General features: G+C 41.4%; 1 protein-coding gene and 1 pseudogene across 1 annotated transcript in view; both read right to left on the bottom strand.

Moving 5' to 3' along the window:
• RNF150 (ring finger protein 150) overlaps positions 1 to 24,652 on the bottom strand; it is a 263,130-nt gene that overhangs the window by 186,853 nt on the left and 51,625 nt on the right. The gene's annotated exons all lie outside the window — the stretch shown is intronic.
• LOC122423508 overlaps positions 104 to 24,652 on the bottom strand; it is a 75,278-nt pseudogene continuing 50,729 nt past the window's right edge.

Below are 24,652 nucleotides of genomic sequence, written 5' to 3'. Positions count from 1 at the left end.
TATTGTATTATACATTATTTCAAAACATATGATATCATACATTATTTCAAAACGTATGATATCATACATTATTTCAAAATATATGATATCATACATTTTTTTGAGTGATGTTGATATTTATTGACATCAATGCAAAACAAGCTAAGTTGCTATTTAACAAGAACAAATATTGGTGCAGTTTCCTTCCTGGAGAGGGTAGGCACTCAGCTCATGAGACCTAAGGTCAAACAAAGACTGGATTGTCAAGCACCAACTAAGTGTTAGACTTTACGAATATAAAAATTGCTAAAGGAAAAAGGAGATGTTTAAAAGAATTTTTTTTTACACTAATTTCACGTAAGTAAACAAAGAACTTAAGTGAAAGTGAAAGTCGCTCAGTCGTGTCCAACTCTTTATGACCCCATGGACTACATAATCCATGGAATTATCCAGGCCAGAATACTGGAGTGGGCAGTGGTTCCTAAACTAATCCTAAAACTTTAGGACATAAGATATCGACATGACATGACTATTTAAATTTCTGCAGAAGTGAAAATGTCTTATACCCTTCACTGTACTTGCATTACAACTACATGCTTCTTGCTTCTACACTACACAAAGTCAACAGTTATCAGCAACAATGACTGTAACTAGATCGGAACGAGACTTCACAGTGACTCTGCCCCATTGAAATTTAAGAAAATTCAATCCAGGATTAACAAAACCTTTTGATTTTAAAGCCAGTTCTTGTATCTTCTCGTGTCATACCTAAATAAGTCCTCTTGTGACATTTCTTGCCTGAAAACTACAATGCATGTTCTCTCCTCCTCAGCTTTGTCTGACACTTTAATTTGTAGGAACTGCATAAAAAATGATAATTGTACTTCCCATCTGAACCTGCTATCGGGTTCCTGCTTTGACGCAAAACATACTCCTTTGCAGTGTACCCCACCAGCATGGGGACCCCCTTTCTCTCTCTATATTCCTTTGCCCTGATGGCACTTCTGGATGGCTTAATTCGTGCTTTTTGGCTGCCTAGACAGTCAGGACACCTAAGGCGGTTTGGCCCTATCACTCCTCGCTTCCTTCTTTTCTATGGCTAGTATCACTTTCCTGCTTTTTTTCTGTGGCTGAATCTCCAGACTTGGTGCTGTTATCAGCGAGACAGAGTTGATTTCGGCTTCGAGCTCCTGGCTGGTAAAGCTGCATCGCCGGGCAATCCTTGTTTCTTATGCGATCTCTCTTAACCACTTCTTTCTTTCTTGTCAGTTTTTTTCTGAGCTGCCTACTGGCTCTGTACTTTCAGCTGCTTTCCTTTATCCCGAAGTGCTTCTTTCTCCCTCTTCATTTCTTCTTCCTCTCTCTTGCAAGCCTCCTCCGTCTCTTGGCGCTCCTCCTGCCTGCGGGGCTCTTCCTGCCGCTTCAGCCTCCCTCTCCCTACTGCAGGATGCGCTCCTGGCCTTGTTCGTAATCCCGCTCCCTCTCCCCGCCCGTATTTTCTGCCACCCTCATCTTCAGGCCTCTTAGGCTTTCATCTTTAAATTCACCCTCAGAACTCCTGGGCAACGTACAACTCTGCCCACTGGCTCTTTCGTCACTCAGATTCTCTTTGTCCAATTTCTTGAGCTTTTCTCTTTTCTCCAATTCTTTTTCATCTCCTTTTTCTGGCTTCTTGAGCAGTCTGATCTTTGTTCATCCTTTAATTTGTCCCTTTCTGGAACTCTATCTTCTTTGGCTTTTCTATATCTTTCTGTTTTCGTTTCTCTTTCCACTTCCTCCTCTCTTCTCTTTGCCTTTTTCTACTTCTTGCCACCTCCTTTCTCCTCTCTTTTCTTCTCTCATCCTCTGCTTGTTTTTCAGGAAGCTCAAAAGTGGAGTTGTCTTTTTAGCTATTAGTTCTCTATTTTTTGCTTTTATTTCCTCTAGCAGTATCTCTGGAGTAGATGTCATTTTCTCTTTATCTGCAGCATAGCTCTCCAAAAGTTTTCTATATTCTGGATCATCATCGGTAGTCCAAACTTTAGTATTTCTTTTCTTAGTCTTCTTTTTTGCAGCTTTTTGAAAAGGTGCAAGTTCTATGATGGCAGGACCTTCCTGACCTTTATTGTCAAGGAATACATAACCATCAAAATGATCCCTGAACAAAATAATGTCCTCTTGGTTTTTAAACTTGAGGTATGCTCTTGCATACATATGAGGATATAGACTAGTATCATTAGAAAAAAACTCAAAATGATCATGCTCAGGCATAGGCTGAAGATGTTCCTGAAGCTGCTCTTGGTCAAAGTGGGCGGTAATCTCTGAATTACCACCTGGGGGAGTCAGGAGGGTTACTTGCTTCTCCTTAGGCCTGTCTTCCTTCTCTCCTTCACAGCCACAGCTTCACTCCTCATCACAGTAGCTCGGCCTAAACCAATATCATACATCACTTTGAAAAATTCTATAATTGAATTATAGAATTCAATAATTCTATGTTTTATTGAAAACACATTTATCTTCATGACAGAGAAAGCTGGCAATAAATCGCTATTATGTAAAATTTATTTTAGCTTAGGAGATTCTATGGATTACGATAGAACACTGTCCATAATTACTACGGTTACTATGGATAACTGTCAAATATGTAATAGATGAACCTAGAGAGGAATACAAATATGAAGAGTAAAATATTAGCAGGAGGTATGTGGGGCTTTTTGTCCTTACATTTGTGTTATCTGCTAACATAAATTATATCAAGATATAAGAAATACAAAGGGAAAACAATAGTGCTTCATTTCACCTCTCCCACACTGCTGCAGCATAGATGGACACTTACATAAGATCCCACAGAGATCTGCTGGACTAAATGTTCATCTTTTATGACTGCATGGAGGTTTCATTATTCTTTCCATACCATTTCAGAAAATAAATTTTGAGCTAGTGAGCCATCTGCTCACACCATGGGGATAAATAAAACACACTCCTGAAGGATGCTTAGAAAAAGGAATTCACTAAGTATTTCCTCATTTTATATGGTAGCAAATGAAATAAGTCTTCAAAATAATCAGACCAGTGGCATGAACTATTTTAAATTTAGCCAAGTATGATTCACAATAAACAAAATGCAATATGACTCTTCCAGAAGATGAGAGAAGTAAACACAACACACATTATTGAGAAAATGCCACTGTAAAGATAATCTGACTTGTCTTAGAGAAAATTAAGTACAGCGTACAAAATTTGATATGGCGTATCAGAGAAAAATGTCAATAAATTCTTACTATAGCTCCAAAGGAACGCTGGCAAATGTAGACTTACTTGGCCTAGACAGTACAGTGGCCACTACATGTGAAAAAATTCAAGAAATAACAGATTCATAAAAATATAACACAAAGTATTTTATAATATTTTAAATGAATCATTAGCTAGTCTGCTTATTATAGCATATTCCACCTATGTACAAAAGGATCTGCATTAAGCAGGTTCTACTTCAATTGATAAATAAATCAAATTTCAAAAGTAAAGAAAACGTCTCCCCAAAGTATGTAGAGATTTTAAAATTTATTGAAGCATTTAAGGGGCTCAGATAACTATGAGCTGCAGAACTGTTAAAAGCACACCAAATACTTTTATGAAATCAACCATAGCTGAGTTATCTTTTGATGTCTTAAGTTTGGAAGGTTTGGGAGACTTATTTTTATACTAGAGGAGAAAAACAAATTTTTAAAAGTGAACAAAGAAAATGGAATATATTATGCCCAAAGTAAAGTAAGAAATAAAAAGGAAATAAGAAAAACTGTAGTAAAATATTTGTTTTCAATGCATGGGATGATGAGTTTTCCTTTTGGGTTTTTGATGTGAAGCTGATATTGTTTTAACTTTCTTTGTATTATAAAAGAAACACACACACAAATTCACATGGTAAACATGTGTATCAAACACCTGGGGTGCAAAATCACCCATAACATCACACTTAGAAGCAGCACCTTTCAACAATATGGCATCCAGCCAGCTAACCTTGACCCTACACAGTCTTTAGATAGTTGAGATCCTATTGTGTAATCAATTTTGTTTTTTTTTTTACAGATAATGTTATATTTGTGTTTTAAAAATATTCATAAAGAATATGAATAACACTCATTCACAAATTTATACATAGAGGCATTGTATTAAATGAGTCATGAGCAAATTAGCTTATTTATAGTGTATTTTACTTACTTACAAAAGCATCTGAATTATATAGATGCTATCTCAATTGATATAAACCAAATTTTAAAACTGAACGAACCGCCTCCCAAAAGGACATAGATTTAAGTTCTACTCGTGCACACAAAGTTTATTTAATCATTTCCCTTTCTGGCCTTACAGTTACGTGTATATGTGTTCAGTCACGTCTAACTCCTTGTGACCCCATGGACTGCAGCCAGCCAGGCTCCTCTGTCCATGGAATTTTCCAGGCAAGAATAATGGAACGGGTTGCCATTTCCTTTTCCAGGGGATCTTCCTGATCCAGGGATCGAATCTGCATCTCCTGCATTGCAGGTGGATTCTTTACTACTGAGGCACCTGAGAAGCCCAAATGAAGGCAAATAGGTCTGTACCTAATGCAAAGTTATTTCTTTATGATGGAGTCTCAAAAGTTAAATTTGTAAGGTAAATAATATACATTATTTTTAAAGTTCTAAATGAAAATAAGCAAACTGCTTTCCTGAGATTGTGCCACCTTCTATTTCCAGAAGTCACAGGTCAAAGTGGTGGTTTAGAGCTGACATTGTTTTTAGTTCTTCAAGAAGGACCTACCAAAACTGGGCTTATGCATAAAAACAAACTGATCACTTAAAACATGCCATTTCCTTCTCCAGAGGATCCTCCCGACCCAGGGATCCAATCCAGGTCTCCCCCATTGCAGGCAGACACTTTACCGTCTGAGCCACCCGGGGAGCCCTGAACACGCTACGGACAAGTTATTATGCTAGACTCCGAGAACACAAAAATAAATACGGTATTCTTTCCTTCACAGATTTTCCAGACCCTCACAATTTAGAACATGTATGCATTCCTGTGTGTGTGCACGTGTATGTTTGTGATGGCTGGGGTGCTGGGCTAACGACAGACACTGAGTAACCCAGAGTCACACGATTCATTTTACTCGACAGTTTCAGCTGTAGCCTTTCTTGCTTACTGAACTACAAAAAACATTTTATAATGAATCCATGGCAGAAAGTCCAAAGCAACCGATTGATGACTCCATAAACAGATTTAATCAAAGTTAAAAAGCAGATGGCCTCAATGAAACCAAACAACTTCAACATTTCTTTTTATTTTTTCTTTTTACTTTGTAAGCTCTACTTAATAATCATAAAATACATATTGAACATGTGCTGTGTGTCAGATACTATTCTAAGCACTTAGCATACTTTAACCAATTTAGAGCTGGCAATACCCCTATGAATTAAGAACCTATCAATTCCCTCCTTTTATATCTGAGAAAACCAAGGCCACATTGCTGGTAAGTGGCAGAGGTGGGATTTGAATCTTTGTGCACCAAATAAGGAAATGCACAGTAGGTGTGCTTACTACAAGGCAGAGACTCGGAAAACATTCACCAGTCCTGGCTATGTATGTTTCTGTTTTGGCCTACAGGCTGTGAATACTGTGAGGTCAAGGGTTATGACTAGAAGGTCTTTATGTGGCTTTCCTTCAATTAGTTACAATTAATAATTAGTTACAGTTCTATTATATTTACATAAAAAATACAAGGACACAAAAGACAAAACAAAAAGAAGTACGGTGGGGAGTAGACAGTCTTTTTCTCAAGGATTATTTGCCAAATTAAAGGCAAAGCAGAGGGACTTCCCTGGTGGTCCAGTGGTTAAGACTCTACACTTTCAATGCAGGGGGTGCCAGGTTGATCCCTAGTTGGGGAACTAATATTCTACATGCCTCATGGTGTGGCCAAAAAAAATTTGTTTTTAATTTTAAAAAAATGTGTTCAGTCACTCAGTCGTATCTGACTCTTTGCAACTGTAGCCCACCATGGGATTTTCCAGGCAAGAAAACTGGAGTGGACTGCCATTTCCTTCTCCGGGGCAGGGGGAGAAATATATATATATACATACATATACACATATGTATATGTATGTATATATATATACACACACACATACATATATATATTTAAATCAATATAGATAAGTGCTTATAAGATTTTTTTTCAAAAAAGGTTTAACGAAGATAAATGAATTCAGGGCAGAGGCTTTGACATTGTGATATGGCTTTATAAGCTACAGATTTAATAGCCTGACAGTTTTAAATAAGTTCTCTGTATATCACGGGGATCAATGTCTCCAAATCAACCTGCTTCTCTAGTTTCAGCATTCAATGAATGCACTTGGATTACTTTGACCTAAGGTGCTGGGGAAGCCACAGGCTTGACACTAATGTGAGAGGCAGAGACAGGGGGCAAAAATGCCAGAGAGAAATACACGACATAAAGGAATTCCTTGAGACTATCTATCTCTGAATGCTTCTGACCCCTCTCAAAATAGGAAAACACTATTTTAAAATATTGAAACACAAATAGTTCCTAGAATTGAGTATAGGAAAAAAACAACTCCCTGTTGGTAACATATTTCAAGGTTGCTATGCCAGTGGCTATTAGGTAACCAGTAAGAGATGCCTCCTAAAGAAAAGAGAACCCTCTTGCACTGTTGGTGGGAATGTAAATTGGTGCAGCCTCTATGGAGAACAATAAGGAGATTCCTTAAAAAACTATCATATGACCAAACAATTCCACTACTGGGCATATAACCTAAGGAAACCACAATTGAAAAAGACACATGTGTCCCAGTGTTCTTTGCAGCACTATTTACAATAGCTAGGACATGGAAGTACCCTATATGTCCACTGACAGATGAATGGATAAAGGAGTTGTGCTGCATATATACAATGGAATATTACTCGGCCATAAAAAGGAACACATCTGAATCGGTTCTAATGAGGTGGATGAACCTAGAGCCTATTATACAAAGTGAAGTAAGTCAGAAAGAGAAAAACAAACATCATATATTATCACATAGATATGGAGTCTAGAAAGACTGTACCATGAACCTATTTGCAGGGCAGCAATGGAGATGAAGGGCAATAGAGACTCGTGCACACTGCAGGGGAAGCAGAGAGTAGGACGAATTGAGAGAGTAGCCCTGAAACATGTACATTACCATCTGTACGATGGATAGCCGGTGGGAATTTGCTGCATGACTGCATGACACAGGGAGCTCAAACCTGGAGCTCTGTGCCAACTGAAAGGGGTGAGAGAGGATGGGAGGTGGGAGGGACACTCAAGAGGGAGGGGACATATGTCTTAATATACCTATGGCTGACTCATGTTGACATATGGCAGAAACCAATCCAACATTGTAAGGCAATTATCCTCCAATAAAAAATAAATTAATTAATAATAAAAAATAAAGAAGCAAAAGAAAGATTAAAACAAAAGATGCCTCCTAGGAACTTAAGACTCTGAGCTCCCAATGCAAAGGGGCCTGGGTTCAATCCCTGGTCATAGAACTAGATCCCACATGCTGCAACTACGAGTTCACATCCCACAACTAAAGATTCCGCATGCCACAACAAGGACCAAAGATCCCTCGTGCCACAACTAAGACCCAGAACAGCCAAAGAAGTAAGTATTTTTCTTTAAAAGAGATGCCTCCTCATGAAAGGCAAACTTTCAAAGGTAAGGGTGTACATGCTCTATGAAGAAATTCATTATAATTCACACTTAAGAAAGACCAAACTCAGCAATTTCATAATATTTCTCAAGAGGTCAAACATTGGAAAAACTGACCTTGATATCCTTAAGTCCACGGTGGTATAAGAGCAATATTCACTCCAACTGTCTATCAAACTCCAATTCTTTCAACACATATGCCCTCCGTCTAACTACACAAAGCCATGCAACTTAAACAGATCTCCCAAATAGAGATGGCGTACAACTAGCATACCTATCTCTATCTGAATGTTGACATTGGCTGCAATCCAGTATCTTCATACAGTAACTTCAGAAAAGGCTTGCTTTTCTGAAGCTGTTCATGATGAAATAACACATTGCAGGCATTCTCTCTGCATGGGTAGTTTGATCTTCCCCATCTCTTCCTTGTGATTAACTTCTAAGCCTTCTCACTGCTATTTGATTCATCTGATCCAAGAGTGTTCAATTTGGAAAGGAATGAATCAGCATGAACTTCCTCCTCCTACTGTTAAATTATTTCTCCTTATGACCCTTCTCCTCTGGATGTAGGAAGATTAGCACAAGGTGCAACTATTAAAGGCTATCATTTATTCAAGTGTGTGTGTAAAAATATTAATCCATTCCCCAGTAACCTGAGCACTCTACAAATTACACTATACATTTCAGAAATGGGTGTCTCCAAATCTGCAAGTCAGTTGATTCTTTGCAGCAATATCAATGTTTCCCTTCCAAGGAGAAGGCGTCAAAAGAGACCCTCAAATTGTGAACAAGAGAGTCAAGGGCAATTCAGACACTGAAGCCTAATCTAAAAAAGATACCAATGCCAACTTTATGGAACACTCTAGTTAATTTGCACTTCTAAAATGTTTTAGACATAAATACATCTTGATACTAAAACACTTATTCACATCAAGAACTCACATTAATTTTTTTTTATTTTAAATAAAGCATACTGTTCCAAAGCTTCCTAAGCAGAGGGTTAGAGCACCTTAAGTTAGCATTGGGCTATGACAGTCTGTGAAACCAAAAGGTGTCCATAGATTTTTACTTCCTGACAGGCAGGGTTGATGGCCCAACTCAGCCCTGAAGCAGCTATAGCAGGCAGACTGTCACCTCTCAGCTTCCCATAAAATTATGGAAGCAAAATCTCTAAAGGGCGGAAAGAGACAGCAAGGCGGCAGGGCATAACCTTTAAAAGAATGACGCAGCCCAAGGATATGACATAAACTGATTAGAACCAACAAGATCCAAGATGGTAGATGAGTCTTCTTTCACTGGACCCAGAGGGTCAGTATATGCTCGTTCTAACACATCCGCAAGCTAAATGACATACCACCAGTACCACGATCATAAAGGTCACAAAGTAGGCAGTGGACCAATTCCTGGAAATCCCCATCCCTTCCTCAAAACACTAATAACTGGAATATTCCTCCTATTCATTAGTCAATGAAATCACCCACCCCTATAAAAACTGACAACCTCATACCCTCATGCCTCTCTTGCCTTCCAAGATGGCCCACGCTGTCTATGGAGTGTGTTTCCTCCCTAAATAAACTTTCTCTAAGTTTAATAAATAAAAAAACAAAAAGTCTCTGTAATATGAATTCTATCTGAGTATTTTTACAAATTTTTGCAAAGCAGATCCTTCCCCAAAACATCAAAGACATACAAAGCCACAACACATAAATAATGTAGAATAGCTGGTTGGCTACTAATGTAAATTAGTGTAATAGTGAATTATTAATACTGAATAACCATTATGTACAACATGTTTTTAAATAACTTCAGATTAATTACTTGCAAATAGATCACTTGCTTAATTTAGTTTTCACATGTAATTAAAACATAAAATAATCTGTTGTTAGAATACAAATTGCTTATTATTTGTAAAACAACATATAATAGAGTGAAGTTGTCAATCTTTTTGTAGAAGTTTGAAGTCATCCTTAAGCTATTAGCTTTCTATCAAAATTTTTTTTTTCCAGAGAGCAAACAGGTCAGTCCTATCAGAAGTACCACAAATAGATCAGCTTTATTCCAGCTCTTGCAATGAATTGACAGGTTACTTTCTGTTGCTGTTGTTCAGTTGCTAAGTCATTTCCAACTCTGTGACCCTATGAACTGCAGCACACAGGCTTCCCTGTCCTTCACTGTCTCCCAGAGTTTGCTCAAATTCATGTCATGTCAGTGATGTTATCTCTAATCATCTCATCCTTTGCTGTCCCCTTCTCCTCCTGCCCTCAATCTTTCCCAGCATCAGGGTCTTTTCCAATGAGTTGCTCTTCGTATCAGGTAGCCAAAGTATTGGAGCTTCAACTTCAGTATAAGTCCTTCCAATGAATATTCAGGGTTGATTTCCTTTAGGATTGACTAGTCTGATCTTCTTGCAGTCCGAGGGACTCTCAAGAGTCTTCTCCAGCACCACAATTCAAAAGCATCAATTCTTCAATGCTCAGCCTTCTTTATGGTCCAACTCTCACATCTGTGCCTGACTATTGGAAAAACCATAGCTTTGATTACATGGACCTTGGGCAGCAAAGTGATGTCTCTGCTTTTTAATATGTTGTCTAGGTTTGTAATAACTTTTCTTCCAAGGAGCAAGCGTCTTTTAATTTCATGGCTGCAGTCACCATCTGCAGTGATTTGGGAGCCCCAGAAAATAAAATCTGTTACTGTTTCCACTTTTTCCTGATCCATTTGCCATGACGTGATGGGACCAAATGCCATGATCTTAGTTTTTGAATATTGAGTTTTAAGCCAGCTTTTTCACTCTCTTTCACTTTAATCAAGAGGCTTGCTGCCATTACAGTGGTATCATCTGCATATCTGAGGTTGTTGATATTTCTCTTGGCAATCTTGATTCCAGCTTGTGATTACATTAAAAAAAAAAAAAAACTCACAACATAGTGGCATATATTATATTGCCAATCCAGCCTGCATTTCTCATGATGTACTCTGCATATTTGCTGGATTCATTCAAAGTCTGTGACTCGGTATATTTTTATGGTAGAAATGATCTGACCAAGATTGTTCTTCTATGCAAGAATCAGAAAGTTCTAGACTAAGCATTTAGTGCCTCTTTTGACATGGTCAAAACCAGAGAGAGGGTTTGATTAAATTCAGGGCATATTGCCTCCCTGCTGTTGAAAAAAAATTCTTTAATCTTAATGATCTAGATTGGTTTTCAGGATCAATCAATATCATCACATAATTATTTGTTAAATGACTTGACTATAAATTACAAGAAGGTGATCTGTTAAAGCTTTCACTTTTGAGTCCCATTTTCAAGTTCAGAGAGAATAATCTCTCATAAAGGCTTTTTATGGTAAGATAGAAAATGTCTCTAAAAGCCCAGAGAAAAATTCAAATAAAAGAATTTTATACTACTCTAGGGATATAGGTAAAAATTAAGGATCTCTTTGGAAATATTCACATATAAGATACTTTCCTACTACAGGGATAGAGTCAAGATACAGTCTTCTAAATGAGCTAAATTGGTTTTTAATCACTCAGATTTTTATATGACAAGTTTTAGCACTGAGATCAAAACAAACCAAAAAGTATTAGTATTTCCAAGGCTCTTATTGGTGGACTTTGTCTTTTAAAAAATGGAATAAGAAAAGTGGGTGGTGGAATACAGTCAATAGTATTGTAATAAGTATGGGGCAGATGGTTACTAGACTTGCTGGACATTTCATAACGTATGCAAATGTCAAGCCACAACGTAGTACACCCGAAACTAACATTATGTTGTATGTCAGCTATATTTCAATTAAAAAAAGGAAAATTGTGTATCATTTCCAGTTTGTCTTAAGAGCTGAAGAACTCAAATACTTCTGCATTATCAACAAGAAGAAACGAAAAAGGAAGGAAGAAAATAAAGGAAGACAGTGAGAGAGGAAGTAAGTGGGGAGAGAAGGAAATTTCTTACTGGAAAAAGCAGAAAATATCTGACCTAAGAGTTTAATTAATTTAAAATATAGTTGCAATCTAAATATGTGGGGTTTCTGAGTGTGATAACATTCTCCCATGAAAATACAGCATGCTATGTCTCTTGAAAAGACATGTAATGGGAGGCCCAGGAAAAGTTTTATGGGTAACAGAGCCACCTATACACTTTTAGGAAATAGAGACATTTTAAAGGAAAGAGATAAGGATGGGAGCCTTGTTCTTTTGGAATAAAGGCTACTCACCAGTACTGAAATCTTGACAGCAACTGCATCTGTACAGTCCCAAAGCTATAGTGTCAGAGCTGACACTGTGAATCTGGGTAACATTTACTTGTTCTTCTTTATGGGAGATGAAAGTCAAATACAAATGGGAGATTCTGCCATGCTTTCAAGCAATTTCTAGGGGAATGAAAGTGAAAGTGTTAGTCACTCAGTTGTGTCCGACTCTTGGCGACCTCATGGACTGTAGCCTGTCAGGCTCCTCTGTCCATGGAATTCTCCAGGCAAGAATACTGGAATGGGTAGCCGTTTGCTTCTGCAGGGAATCTTCCCAACCCAGGGATCGAAGCCAGGTCTCCTGCATTGCAGGCAGAGTCTTTACCGTCAAAGCCACCATACTATCAAGCAACTTCTAGAGGAGGGCTATTTCAGTTCAACGTGCCTCTGAACCACCTAGGGGCCTTGTTAAACTGCAGATTCGGATTCAGTAGGTGCAGGGTCTGAGACTGTGCAGGGCAGCGTCTGCAGCATGAACTCACTGGAGCAGCCTAGGGCCTCAGCACAGAGGACCCTTATCAGCCACAACCACGCAAGTGTCACCAGAACTGTTGCAACAGGTAGAGTGTTTTATATGTTAAAAGGAACAGATAAATGTACTTTATATTATGATAGGATGAAATTCTTTCCTCCCCACTGACCACTTCTGGAAAACAGAAACTGTTTTATCAGAAACCTCAATAGTGGCTGAGGGCCTCTACAGAGATGTGACACATGGCCGTACATTAACAGAGATAGTACAGCCTGATGGAGATACTGTTTGTTTCTCTAGCAGTCTGTAGTTCAGGCATGCGTGTTTTCAGTGGGACAAAAAGGAAACAAGAGTCACGTGTTTAAGATTTATGTGTATTAAGTTGCTTTTATGTAACAGTCTAACTGTATAACATCAAATATAACATCTGTCTCCTACCAAGTAGCATATTAAAAGGGCAATCACAAATATAACTGCATATAAAATCATTTTTGTACAAACATTTGAAGACTGTAAATTATAAAACAGACAGATATTAAAAGTACACATTTACCATCTTTGCCGCAAGCTAACATCAATTCTCTATCTGATTTTTATTCGATTTTTACTCAGTGCATCACCATGACCCATGAGCAGGACAGTCTCATATTCAGTCTGGCTCCTTTTTGCTGAATCATCTCTGAGTCACAGCCCCAAAGCAGAGAGTTTCAATACCTAAAACCAATGAATTTACATTGTTTTGAATCGCTCCACATTCTACACTGGAAATTTCTCCCCTAGGCTTCATATTTGTCAATGTCCTCCACAATGCTTGAGAGGTAAGTCATCACAGAGGACCGTCCACTCTAGTTTCATCATCTGCGATTCCTCAGGAATCAGGGTTTGGTATTGGTCACGTTGCCTGCTCAGCGGGGATGTTAGTCACAGCCGCTGTGGCAAAGCTAGGGACATGGGACACAGTAGAAGAGGAAGAAGAAGCAACTGAAATGGAAACAACTTTGGAAACGTAGGGAAACGGCCCCTCCAAGGCTGCAGCCAGTCTCTCAGCTTCTGGGGAATGGCCACGGAAGGCGGAAGTGACCATCCCAGAGACAGGAACGCAAGCGGGCGCTCTTGAGACCCGATGGGGCAGCACCGCCCGTGCTCTCCTCTGCTCCGATGGAAGACAAACATCTCAGGCACGCCTCATCCTCAGTGTAAAATGTTAGAGGACCAGCCTTTACCTGCACTCTGAGGTCCTTGTGCCTCAGCTTCTTAATTTTTATTTTTAATTTAATTTTTTAATTGGAGTATAATTGCTTTACAATGTTGTGTTACTTTCTGGCTGTACTACAAAGTGAATCAGCTCTATGTATACACATATCCCCTCTTTCTTGGACCCTCCCTCTCCCCCAGCCCCATCCCACTCCTCTAAGCCATTACAGAGCCATCACTGAGCTTCCTGTGTATACAGCAGGTTCCCACTAGCTTCTTAATTTTCATAACATAGCAGTAATCCCCACTCCCCACACCACCACTCCCAGATCATGGAGGATGCAGAATAAAATAACACGAATAAAAAGAGGAAAGAGAAAGGACTATATGATTCAACATAATTATTATTATTCACAATGCTTCTCTTTTTTAAACACATCACCTGCATAGCTACATGGATCCAAGGAGCAAATTGACATGTGGTACTCAGTGAAAAAGCCTGGGGAAAAATGGCAGAAAGGTCTAAATTTTAAATTTGAATTCCAGGCAATTCTTGTTTTGTCTGACAAGCCAGGCCTCCATGGAAGGCCTTATAACTCAACTACAATCTGAGCTCCATGGAAGACCGGAGATGCAGGTAAAACGGAAGCTTTAGCAAAGACATGATGGATGAATAGGGTTGTCCAGGCTAAGAGAGGGTGGGGGAGGGGTTCTGGGAAAGAACTAGAGGCTGGGTGGGGCGTGACAGAGCATTCAACTCAGACCCGGGAGCAGACCCTGGTGAGGATCCGGAAGTGGACAATTATTTCTGGATCGTCCCCATCCTGGAATTCTGGAGCAAGCAGAAGAATCTGGTAGCTTGAAGGCAGTGAAAGAAGGCATAGCCAACACAGGGGGACCATGTGATTACTGATCGTGAACTCTGAGAATATATTAATTTAAAAATAATACCCAATGAATACAATCTGTTAGGAAGTGGCTGATATTAAGCAACACCTTTCAAGCAGAGAACTGGGTTCTGGCACACGCACATCACAGTCACAGTGACTGGCACACAAGTCTGGCCTAGCCGGTTGTGTGGCGTGACCTCGGACTATTGACAAGAGCGGGCAGGTGTGCCCAGCAACCAGAAAGAGGGGAATCCTGACCATCAGAATGTGAACGGGTGACTCCAGGACTATTCTTGATGGCAGGCTAGATGCCTCTATGGGTTGGGGTTATGTTTGAAAAACAGAAACCACTCTGAGTATGTCAAACAAAGGAAACTGGTTCACCAGGGAAAGCTGAAAAGCAAACAGGGGAGTTTGAGGCAACCTAGAGATTAGCCTGCACAGGAAATTCTATCCCTCTTGGGACTGGAGGAGCAAAAAGAATGAGTGTGTTCCTAAGGCCCAGAGGCTGGGGCTGGCCTGCGGGACCCAGAACCAGAGTAAGGCTGCCCAGTGGAAGGGAACCAAGAAATGGGCTCAGCACTCCAGACCTTCCACCCAAAATGAATGAGAGAGAGAAATATCCGGGCTTCTCCTGCTCCTGCTCATTATATCAGCACTTACTGTTGCCAAACCTTCCAACCAACCTGCTGGCAGGGGAACCTGGAATGCTCTCTGGGATATAGGGAAGGGCAAGGAACGCTAGCCAGCAGATGACGGAGACTAAGACTTTAGCTCCCCTGGAGAAGGAAATGGCAACCCACTCCAGCATTTTTGCCTGGGAAATCCCATGGACAGAAGAACTTGGTGAGCTACACTCCATGGGGTTGCAAGAGTTGGATAGGACTTAGTGACTAAACCACCACCACTCGCAAGAATTTAACTCATAGGGTTATCCTATTAGTTAACCCCTTGCACTGATCTTACACCAAACAACCTTCCAAATACCATTTGTTCAGTGAAGTGAAGTGAAGCGAAAGTCGCTCAGTTGTGTCCGACTCTTTGCAACCCTATGGACTGTACAGTCCCTGGAATTCTCCAGGCCAGAATACTGGAGTGGGTAGCCTTTTCCTTCTCCAGGAGATCTTCCCAACCCAGGGATCAAACCCAGGTCTCCTGCATTATGGGCAGATTCTTTACCAGCTGAGCCACAAGGGAAGCCCGGGAATACTGGAATGGGTAGCCTATCCCTTCTCCAGGGGATCTTCCCCACCCAGGAATCAAGCCAGGGTCTCCTGCATTGCAGGCAGATTCTTTACCAACTGAGCTATGAAGGAAGTGAATAGAGACTATTCACCAATCAGCAAATTAAGTATTTTGTTTCGCTTGGCAGCGAAATTTCTGACTGTAAATTAACAAACAGGAACTGCTGGCCATGAGTTTTATTACTGCAATTCAATCTCTCCGAATGAAAATCACGACCCAGGTCCTAAAAGTGGAATCTGGACAAAGGTTGCACAAGTAAGGGTAGCCTTGGTTCCAGGGCTGACTCTAGAGTAAGGGGGTGGAGGGCAGACTCTTTTGGAGAGTCAGAAGGTAAGTATTTTAGGCTCCATGGGCTGTACAATCTGTTGCATAGACTACCTATGAGGTTACTCTGCAATATAAGGAGAAAGCAGCTCTCAACAACGTTTACACAAATGAGTGTGACTGTGTTCCAACAGAACTTTAGATATGAAGAAGAGTCGTGGGCTGGATTTGGCTGTCAAACTGGGCCACAGTCTGCTGACTCCTGACCCAGACCAATGTTAACCAAGTAGAGGAAGTCCATTTTGAAGTAATTCTCAAAATGAAGCAATAATAAGTAGCTAACAACTTGAGGGTACAGCTGATATACATTGCTATTTACTAACTGGAATTATACCCTTTAATCTCAATTTAATAAAAGGTTCAAGTTTTATTATATTTTCCCTGAATTTCTCCTTTATATTACAGATCACTCAGAAAATCTCTTCATATTGCCTCAGAGCAATTTTTATATTCGTGATGACTTTTGACTTACTGCTTTTCTATATAATTTGAGTTGCATGTAATTGCAACAGGACTTTAAAGAATTTTCCATTGAGATTTTAAAAATATTTTCATTCCTGGTACTTAAAAACTATGCCATCATCCGTTTTTTTCTCTTTATGTAACATGTGGCGGGAAAATCTTTAGCATAAGAACGTTTTCTTTCAAAAAAAAAATTTTTCTAGATCTGACTGAAAAATGATGATACTATCCACTCAGTTGTTTTCAGAAAAATGTGTAACAATAGAATATCTATTAAAAGGTTACATAACTTTTTATAAAATTGCAAATAGGAACAACTTTTTAAAGATTTTTTTTTTTGAAGTCTTCTAAAATTGCACAGGGCTTCCCTGGTGGCTCAGTGGTAAAGAAACCAACGGCCAGACAATGCAGGACACAATGCCTGGGTGCGGAAGATCCCCTGGAGAAGGAAATGGCAACCCACTCCAGTATTCTTACCTGGAAGCTTCCATGGCCAGAGGAGACTGGAGGGCTACAGTCCATGAGTTGCAAAAGAGTCAGACAAGACTTAGCGACTAAACAACAACAACAACAAAATTGCACAACATAAGCTGACAGGCATAGGTTAAATCATTTCCAGTCCTTTCTAGATTTTGCAAACTTAGCTCTAATGCCTTCTGCTGTCTGCCATTTGCTCCAAGTTGATTTCTTCTCTGTAGCAGTCTTTAGTTAGGCCTACTTCCCATTTCTATATTAAAACTGCTTTAAAAAAAAGTATCAGTGATACTCAGCTTTTCTTTGCATTTTCTCTTAAGATAAAAGCTCGCTCTCTCTTCCTTGACCGAGAGCACAAGATGAGGCCACAGATTCTAAGACACAAGCTAATCTGATTCGACTTAACCGGTCACTCTCACTCGGGGTTTGGCTCCTTACCGTCACAGCATGTGTTTTTTTCTGTCGAGGTTTCACACTGGTCTTTCCATTCTTCACATATTCATCTCCTTATGAGATTTATCAGCACCTTCATGTGGGTGGGCCCTGACTCTCTGTTCCTGAATTCGCTTACACATCAACTTCTCATCAAATTGGCATCGGCTGGCCCTCTTGAGAGTCTTCCCTTTGCAGTGGTAAAGAACCCGCCTGCGATGCAGGAGTCACAGGAGACACAGGTTCAATCCCTGGGTCAGGAAGATCCCCTGGAGGAGGCCATGGCAACCCACTCCAGTATTCTTGCCATGGGAGAATCCCATGAACAGAGAAGCCTGATGGGCTACAGTCCATGGGGTCACAAAGAGTCGGACACGACTGAAGCGACTTGCACGCCCCCATGCACGCACGGCCCCCTTGAGATCTTTACTTCCAAGTCTCTGATTAAAAGGAAAAACACTGCCCGTAAGACACAAATATCATTCCCTCTAAAATTCCAGATGATAAACACCACATGAAGTTCTTGACAATTTCAATTTTGCTTATGTTTAAATATTTAATACAGTCACATGGCAGTAAGTGTCACTTTCTTCCCTTGGTCAAAATGACTCCATTTGGAGGAGGAGAGTTAATTCTATCACCACTCCAGTCATGTGATATCAATGGAATTGCTACTTTCGCCTTCCACAGCCCCAGGTGTAGGTCTAAGGAGTACAGTGTGAGAGACAGCAAGCAGCCTAGGGCCTTGGAAGAGTTGCCTGGCTGAGGGCTGTGTGCTCTTTAGCTGCACCTGTTATACTTCCTTCTGACTACACTGGGAGAGAAGAGGGAAGAAAGGGATGGAAATCAGCGAGCTACGCCAGTTCAAAACAAGAGAGCCTCAAGAGAAAACACAGGCCCACACAACAACCGGTATGTGAAGGTTTATGCGGCTTTATTTATAATCACCCCGATTCAGAGATCCTCAGTGGTGAATCAACACACACGCTGTGGCACATCAACAGAGAAGATGCTACCCAGGAGCCAACTACTGATACACACGAAGTGAAAGTGAAAGACGCGCAGTCGTGTCCGACTCTTTGCAACCCCATGGACTATACAGTCCACGGAATTCTCCAGGCCAGAATACTGGAGTGGGTAGCCTTTCCCTTCTCCAGGGGATCTTCCCAATCCAGGGGTTGAACCCAGGTCTCCCACATTGCAGGTGGATTCTTTACCAGCTGAGCCACCAAGAAAGCCCAAGAATACTGGAGTGGGTAGCCTATCCCTTCTCCAGCAGATCTTCCCAACCCAGGAATTGAATCAGGGTCTCCTGCATTGTAGGTGGATTCTTTACCAGCTGAGCTACCAGGGAAGCCCACTGATACACACAGTGATAGGGATAAATCTCAAATGCTATCTTTTCGGTAGAAGAAGTTAGATGTAAAAGGCCAAAGACTGTATGATCCCATTCATAGAGTGTCCTGTAAAAGGCCAGACTATGGGGATGGCCCTGGCTGTCAGGGAATCTTGGTACGGGGAAGATCTGACTACGAAGCGGCAGCACGAGCGTGTTTTAGGAGGAGATGGGACGCTCTTGTATCTTGATTGCGGTGGTGGTACATGACCCTTATCAAAACTCATTTGCTGTTGTTTAGTCTCTAAGTAGTGTCCAACTCTTTGTGGACATGTAGTCTCCCATGGACTGTAGTCTGCCAAGCTCCTACGTCCGTGGAAGTTTCCAGACAAGAATATTGGAGTGGGTTGCCATTTCCTTCTCTGGGAATCTTCCAACCCAGAGACCGAACCCATGTCTCCTGCATTTCAGGCGGATTCTTTACCACTGAGCCACCAGGGGTCAAAACTAATACAACTGTAAAAAATAATAATAATAAGTGAATTTTATTTACTATATGCAATTTAAAAATAAATGTTAAAAATGAAACCAAGATGCGACTCCCCAGGCGGTGGTTAAGACTCTGTGTTTCCACTTCAGAGGGCACAGGTTGGACCCCTGGTTGGGGAACTAAGATCCTACATGCCATGTGCCTTGGCCAAAAACAAAAAGAAAGAAGTATTTCAAAAAAAACAAAAGTAAAATCAAGATAGGGGAGAGCCTCCTGGGTATGGAAGCAAGAACAGAGACTAAAGATTAAATCCCACCACTGTTTAATTAACAACCTGGGGAAGAGTCTCGTCTTCTTTTCCTTGAGTTTCCCCTCCCTGGTGCAGTGTGAGTGGTCAGGTGGTGTTCTCGCCGTGGGTCAGGAGGATCTGTGCTTGCAGACACTCTGTTCACTCTGGCCCTGCCTGATTCTCTGACCACCGAGGCTAAGTCGTTTCGTCTCATCTAATTTGATGGAGACTTTGATTTTTTCTTGCAGCAGCTTGAAAACAAAACAAACAAAACCCCAGCAGCTGTTGCCTGCATCTATCTCTGAGATTTTCATCAGGGCCAAGAGAGTCTCTTTTTTCCTTCTTGAAACCCAAGTGTCCCAGGGGAAGCACAACAGTCTGCTCACAATTTTTTATAAAGTGTAATCACGCTCTGAAACTGAGAAGGCCACACAAATGGCATAAATCGGTTCTCTGGGAATTTATGCTGCTCCAAAATGAAACTCAACGCTAGTGTCAGATCCTGTGCTTGACCATTCCCTGAGGCCTGAAGGGGCTGTCCTCGGCCAACATGGACTTCGATGAATAAAGGAAACAAGTATCCATATTTTCCCCTCTGGAATCTCAGAAGGTCTTCTGGAGTTTGAAAAGATACATTTGGAGGGAAGGGCCTCCATCTTATAAACTTCACTGCTTTGCAAGGGGAATGATTTCGCTTTATCCCATATTTCACTATTACCAGGCCTGCTTTCAAAAGCAGAGGAGATTATGTCTATAGTTTTACAAGGAGTTTAAGATGAGAGGTAAGTTCCTAAAAACTCTCTTCCATTTCAAATGCAAAATATCTCTGTACAACTCTGGAGATGGCACAGGGTTAGATTGTTCTTTTTAATGAAGAGTTATTTTGTTTCATCATTTTTATCAGTTGTCAGGTTCTAATAGAGATGATTTGTTAACAGATGTGCCTAATTCGTTGTAAAACATGATAAAGGGTATTTGGTTGCCGTGAGGCATTCTTAGTGTGGAGACTGTTTGGAGAGGTCAACTCTTGGCTAAAATATTGGCTGTCTGCTCTGTTGTATTCAACACATCCTATTCTGTTTTCAGTGATCTTAAAATGAAGCCTTGCTTTATTCTGGAAAAAACACTAGGCCAACAAACCCCTAAGAAAGTCAAATGGCTGCTTTGATATCTTTTCCCCTTCTTACTTCCACATTTCATTTTCATTCTTTGAGGAGCATATAAGTGATCAATTGCTAGAGACCCTTCCCACCCCTGCCCCTCCCCCCACCCCGGGCAGGGGGGGGGGCGGGGAAATTCCATTTCCACCACTTAATAGTCCTATGAACTTGGGCAAGTTACCTAACCTTGCTGGGTTTCAATTTCCTCATTTGAAAAATAGGGATGGTCAATAAGAGTATTCATGAGGAAGGATCATTGCTTCTCCCGCACTGCCACAAAAAGAAGAGTTATATAAAGTAGTTAGAACAGTGCTTGGCACAGAGTAGGTTCTATAAAAGTATAAGCAGCTGTTGTTGTTATCAGGGCAACATCTGGTGAACACCACATATAGTAGTATAATGAGAATGATTTGGCAGGTCAGGGAGAAATGACCTTAAATTATACCCCTGTATAGGAATCTAGGAAGACATATCTTCAGGGCAACCTTCAGGGCAACACTGGAGACAGAGACAAAGAGAACAGATTTATGAATGTGGTGTGGGGGAGGAAGGAGAGGGTGGGGTCTACGGAGAGAGTAACATAGACACATATACACTACCATATGTAAAATAGATAGCCAATGGGAATTTGCTGGATGACTCTGGGAACTCAGATTGGGGCTCTGTAACAACCTAGAGGGGTGGGATGGGGTGGGAGGCAGATTCAAGAGGGAGGGGACATAGGTATACCTATGGCTGATTCCTACTGATGTTTGGCAGAAACCAACCCAATATTGTAGAGGAATTATCCTTCAATTAAAAATAAATAAATTTTAATAAATAAATAAATAAATAAATTTAATTCTACCATGTATTACCTTCACGTCCCCTGAGCCCCGGTTTCCTCATCTGTAAATGGGGCTAATGCCTCCTAACAGGACTGCTATATACAGATTTAATGCCTAGCGTTTAGCTAGCATCCTGCTGCTGTATGGTAGTATTCAGAACTGTAGGCTCTGGACCCTTACGTCTGTGAGACTTTGGGCAAATTAACCTCCTGGATATTCAGCTTCTTCTTAAGTAAATGGCAATAAATGTATTACTGAGTTCATAGCACTGATGTGATGACTGTATGAAATAAGGCCCATAAAGCATTTTGTTGTGGTGGTTTAGTTGCTAAGTTATGTCTGACTCTCTTGCAACCCCATCAACTGGAGCTTGCCAGGCTCCATCCATGGAATTCTCCAAGCAAGAATCCTGGAGTGAGTAGCCATTCCTGTCTCCACGGAATCTTCCCAACCCAGGTATTAAACCCGTGTCTCCTGCACTGGCAGGCAGGTTCTTGACCACTGAGCCCCTGGGAAGCCCCAGGGTAAACACACAATCGCCCAAACAGCAGGGCCTCTCTGTCGATTTTACCCATATAAAATATGCTTTGTTAAAGTCTCTCTCCTGAGCCTCAGGCCTCTTGCGTGTCATAGGGCAGCACTTACCTCTGAGGAGGGCTCTCAGCCGGGCTTTCAGCCCTGTCACCCGGCTTCTCCCTTTCTCTCCCCCGCCTCACACTTACCCTCAGAAGCAATTACACTCCAGCCTACCTGGAGAGAATCTTCTGGCTTCTCTGGGATATTGGCCACACCTTCCAAAATGAAGCAAAAATCTGGGAACTGTCTGAAAACTGACATTGGTGCACGCATCTCATTTGAACAGATTAGGTCCTATAGTAGCTTTTGACTCTAGATTTTGTGCACTGATCATTGGTCAGACTGCTCAGACAATTCATCAAGTCTGCTTTGAACCATTTTTAGACACCCTAAATGCCAAAATTCTTAATGACTATTTCTATTGGGATAAATGGATACTATCTCCTTTTACCACGCACAATACGTAGCCTCAAGTGCAGGGAGAAACATCCCAGAATCCCATCTATTTTTTACTATCATAAAGCATGGTCAGGTCTCATGATTGTTTAAAATTATAAGACAGTCCCTCCTTTCAGAGAGCCAGAATACTGGAAAAAATATTCCTAATTTTAAAAGACATGTGCCTGTGTGCTAAATTGCTTCAGTTGTGTCCAACTCCACGGACTGCAGCCCGCCAGGCTCCTCTGTCCAACAGTATTATCCAGGCAAGAATACTGGAGGGGGTTGCCATGCCCTCTTCCAGGGGATCTCACCACAAAAAAGGAAGAATGGGAGGGAGGGAGGAAGAAAAAGTACTTCTTTGGAAAACACCCCTCCCAGTGAAGCCAGATTAGTTGGCTTCAACAGGGAGAGTAACCCACAGCAGCACATTAAGTCTCTCCATACTCTGTCATGAAGTCCTGCTACCTCTTTCAGTAACCTCTGAAATCTCTCTTTTCCCTATTCCTCTACTGCTAACATTCTCGACCCATGTCATTACTAGTTAGCTTCTGCTGCAAAAGACACATATAAAGCAAAACCTCTAATTCACCATCAAATCTGAAATCACCTATCTGGATTCTGACTACCTTCCTATCTTCACCCCATCCAGGACTAGCTGCTATCATCCATTTAAGTTTTCCTTTCTCATTGTCAAAATATGTCACTGGGACCACTTAAAACACACTTTCTAATTTCTTAATTAGCTTCATTTGATATTCTTTACTCATTTCAGGTATGTCGCCTTTTCATAACGTCTCCCAAGAAATGTTATATTCTATGAAATAGCAACTACTTATCTGAAATTGTGGATGCGTCTTTTTCCCCCAGGTTTCTTCCTCGAAATGGATTATATTTGTGAGGGAAAGGGCAAGGGGACAAAGCATCAGCTGTTACAATCTAAGCTTAGCTCTGTGGAGGGCTTTAGCTGTAGTCCTCCAGACAGGCTGACCCTGATTGTGATGGGAGAGAGAGGGATACAGGGTCCATGCGTGCCCAGCAGGGGGAAGTGGACTCCGGGAGAAGGAGCAGGGAGGCTGGCGCAGGAGGTCATCAGGAACCTCTAAGAGGGCAGGGGGCGCCGCCACGGGTGGAACAGTCCCCAGGCTACCTACGAGAGGTGTGATTACCAACTGAGATCTGTTCATCTGACTGTGGGACCTCCGCGTTGACAACCACAACCACACTGAACCACTGAGCAACAGCCGCATGCTTAGTCGCTCAGGCGTGTCCGACTCTGTGACCCCACGGACTGCAGCCCGCCAGGCTCCTCCGTCCGTGGGGGATTCTCCAGGCAAGAGTACTGGAGTGGGTTGCCACGCCCTCCTTCAGGGGATCTTCCCCACCCAGGGATTGAATCCAAGTCTCCTGCGTTGCTGGCAGATTCTTCACTGTCTGAACCAGCAGGGAAGCCCACGGGATTTCTAAAACATTACCCCTGGGGAAGTGGCCATCCCGACTCACAGGACTGCCACACAGCCCTAAGTCTCAACCAGCTGGATCACTTGCGGCTCGGGCTACCGCCTTGACGACTATCAGCCCCGAGGACACACACATGGTCAAGTGCAAGTAGCCAGTACTGCTGGAACACTCAAAGACTAGAAACGCAGGTCTAGGCTAAGGGCATGTCAGCATTTGGGGAGTTCTACTTTACAAACAGCTCTATCAGTCATGAAAACACATGCTGTGTAGATGTCAGCTGAGCTGTTATTTTGAGCAGGGTAAATTTTCTCTGCTTTCTTTCTGCGTCTTCTCTGAGCTCCCTTCTTAACTTCATCTGCCAAGCAGCTCATTCTAAGCAAAAGGCATCGGAGAGAAGGGAACGGTTCTTTTGTCTACGGTTCTTTTGTCTATTGATAGACAGTTGGAAACATTATGAGACAAAAGGAAGAAACCTGTGTGTGTGTGCTCAGTCACTCCGTTGTGTCCAACTCTTTGTGAACGCATGGACTATAGGACATCAGGCTCCTCTGTCCATGGGATTCTCCAGGCAAGAATACTGGAGTAGGTTACCATTCCCTTCTCCAGGGGATCTTCCCAACCCAGGAGTTGAACCTGGGTCTCCTG

Source organism: Cervus canadensis, chromosome 1 (genome assembly GCF_019320065.1).
Source record: "Cervus canadensis isolate Bull #8, Minnesota chromosome 1, ASM1932006v1, whole genome shotgun sequence".
NCBI lineage: Eukaryota > Metazoa > Chordata > Mammalia > Artiodactyla > Cervidae > Cervus > Cervus canadensis.
This window is presented reverse-complemented; position numbering and strand designations above follow the sequence as displayed.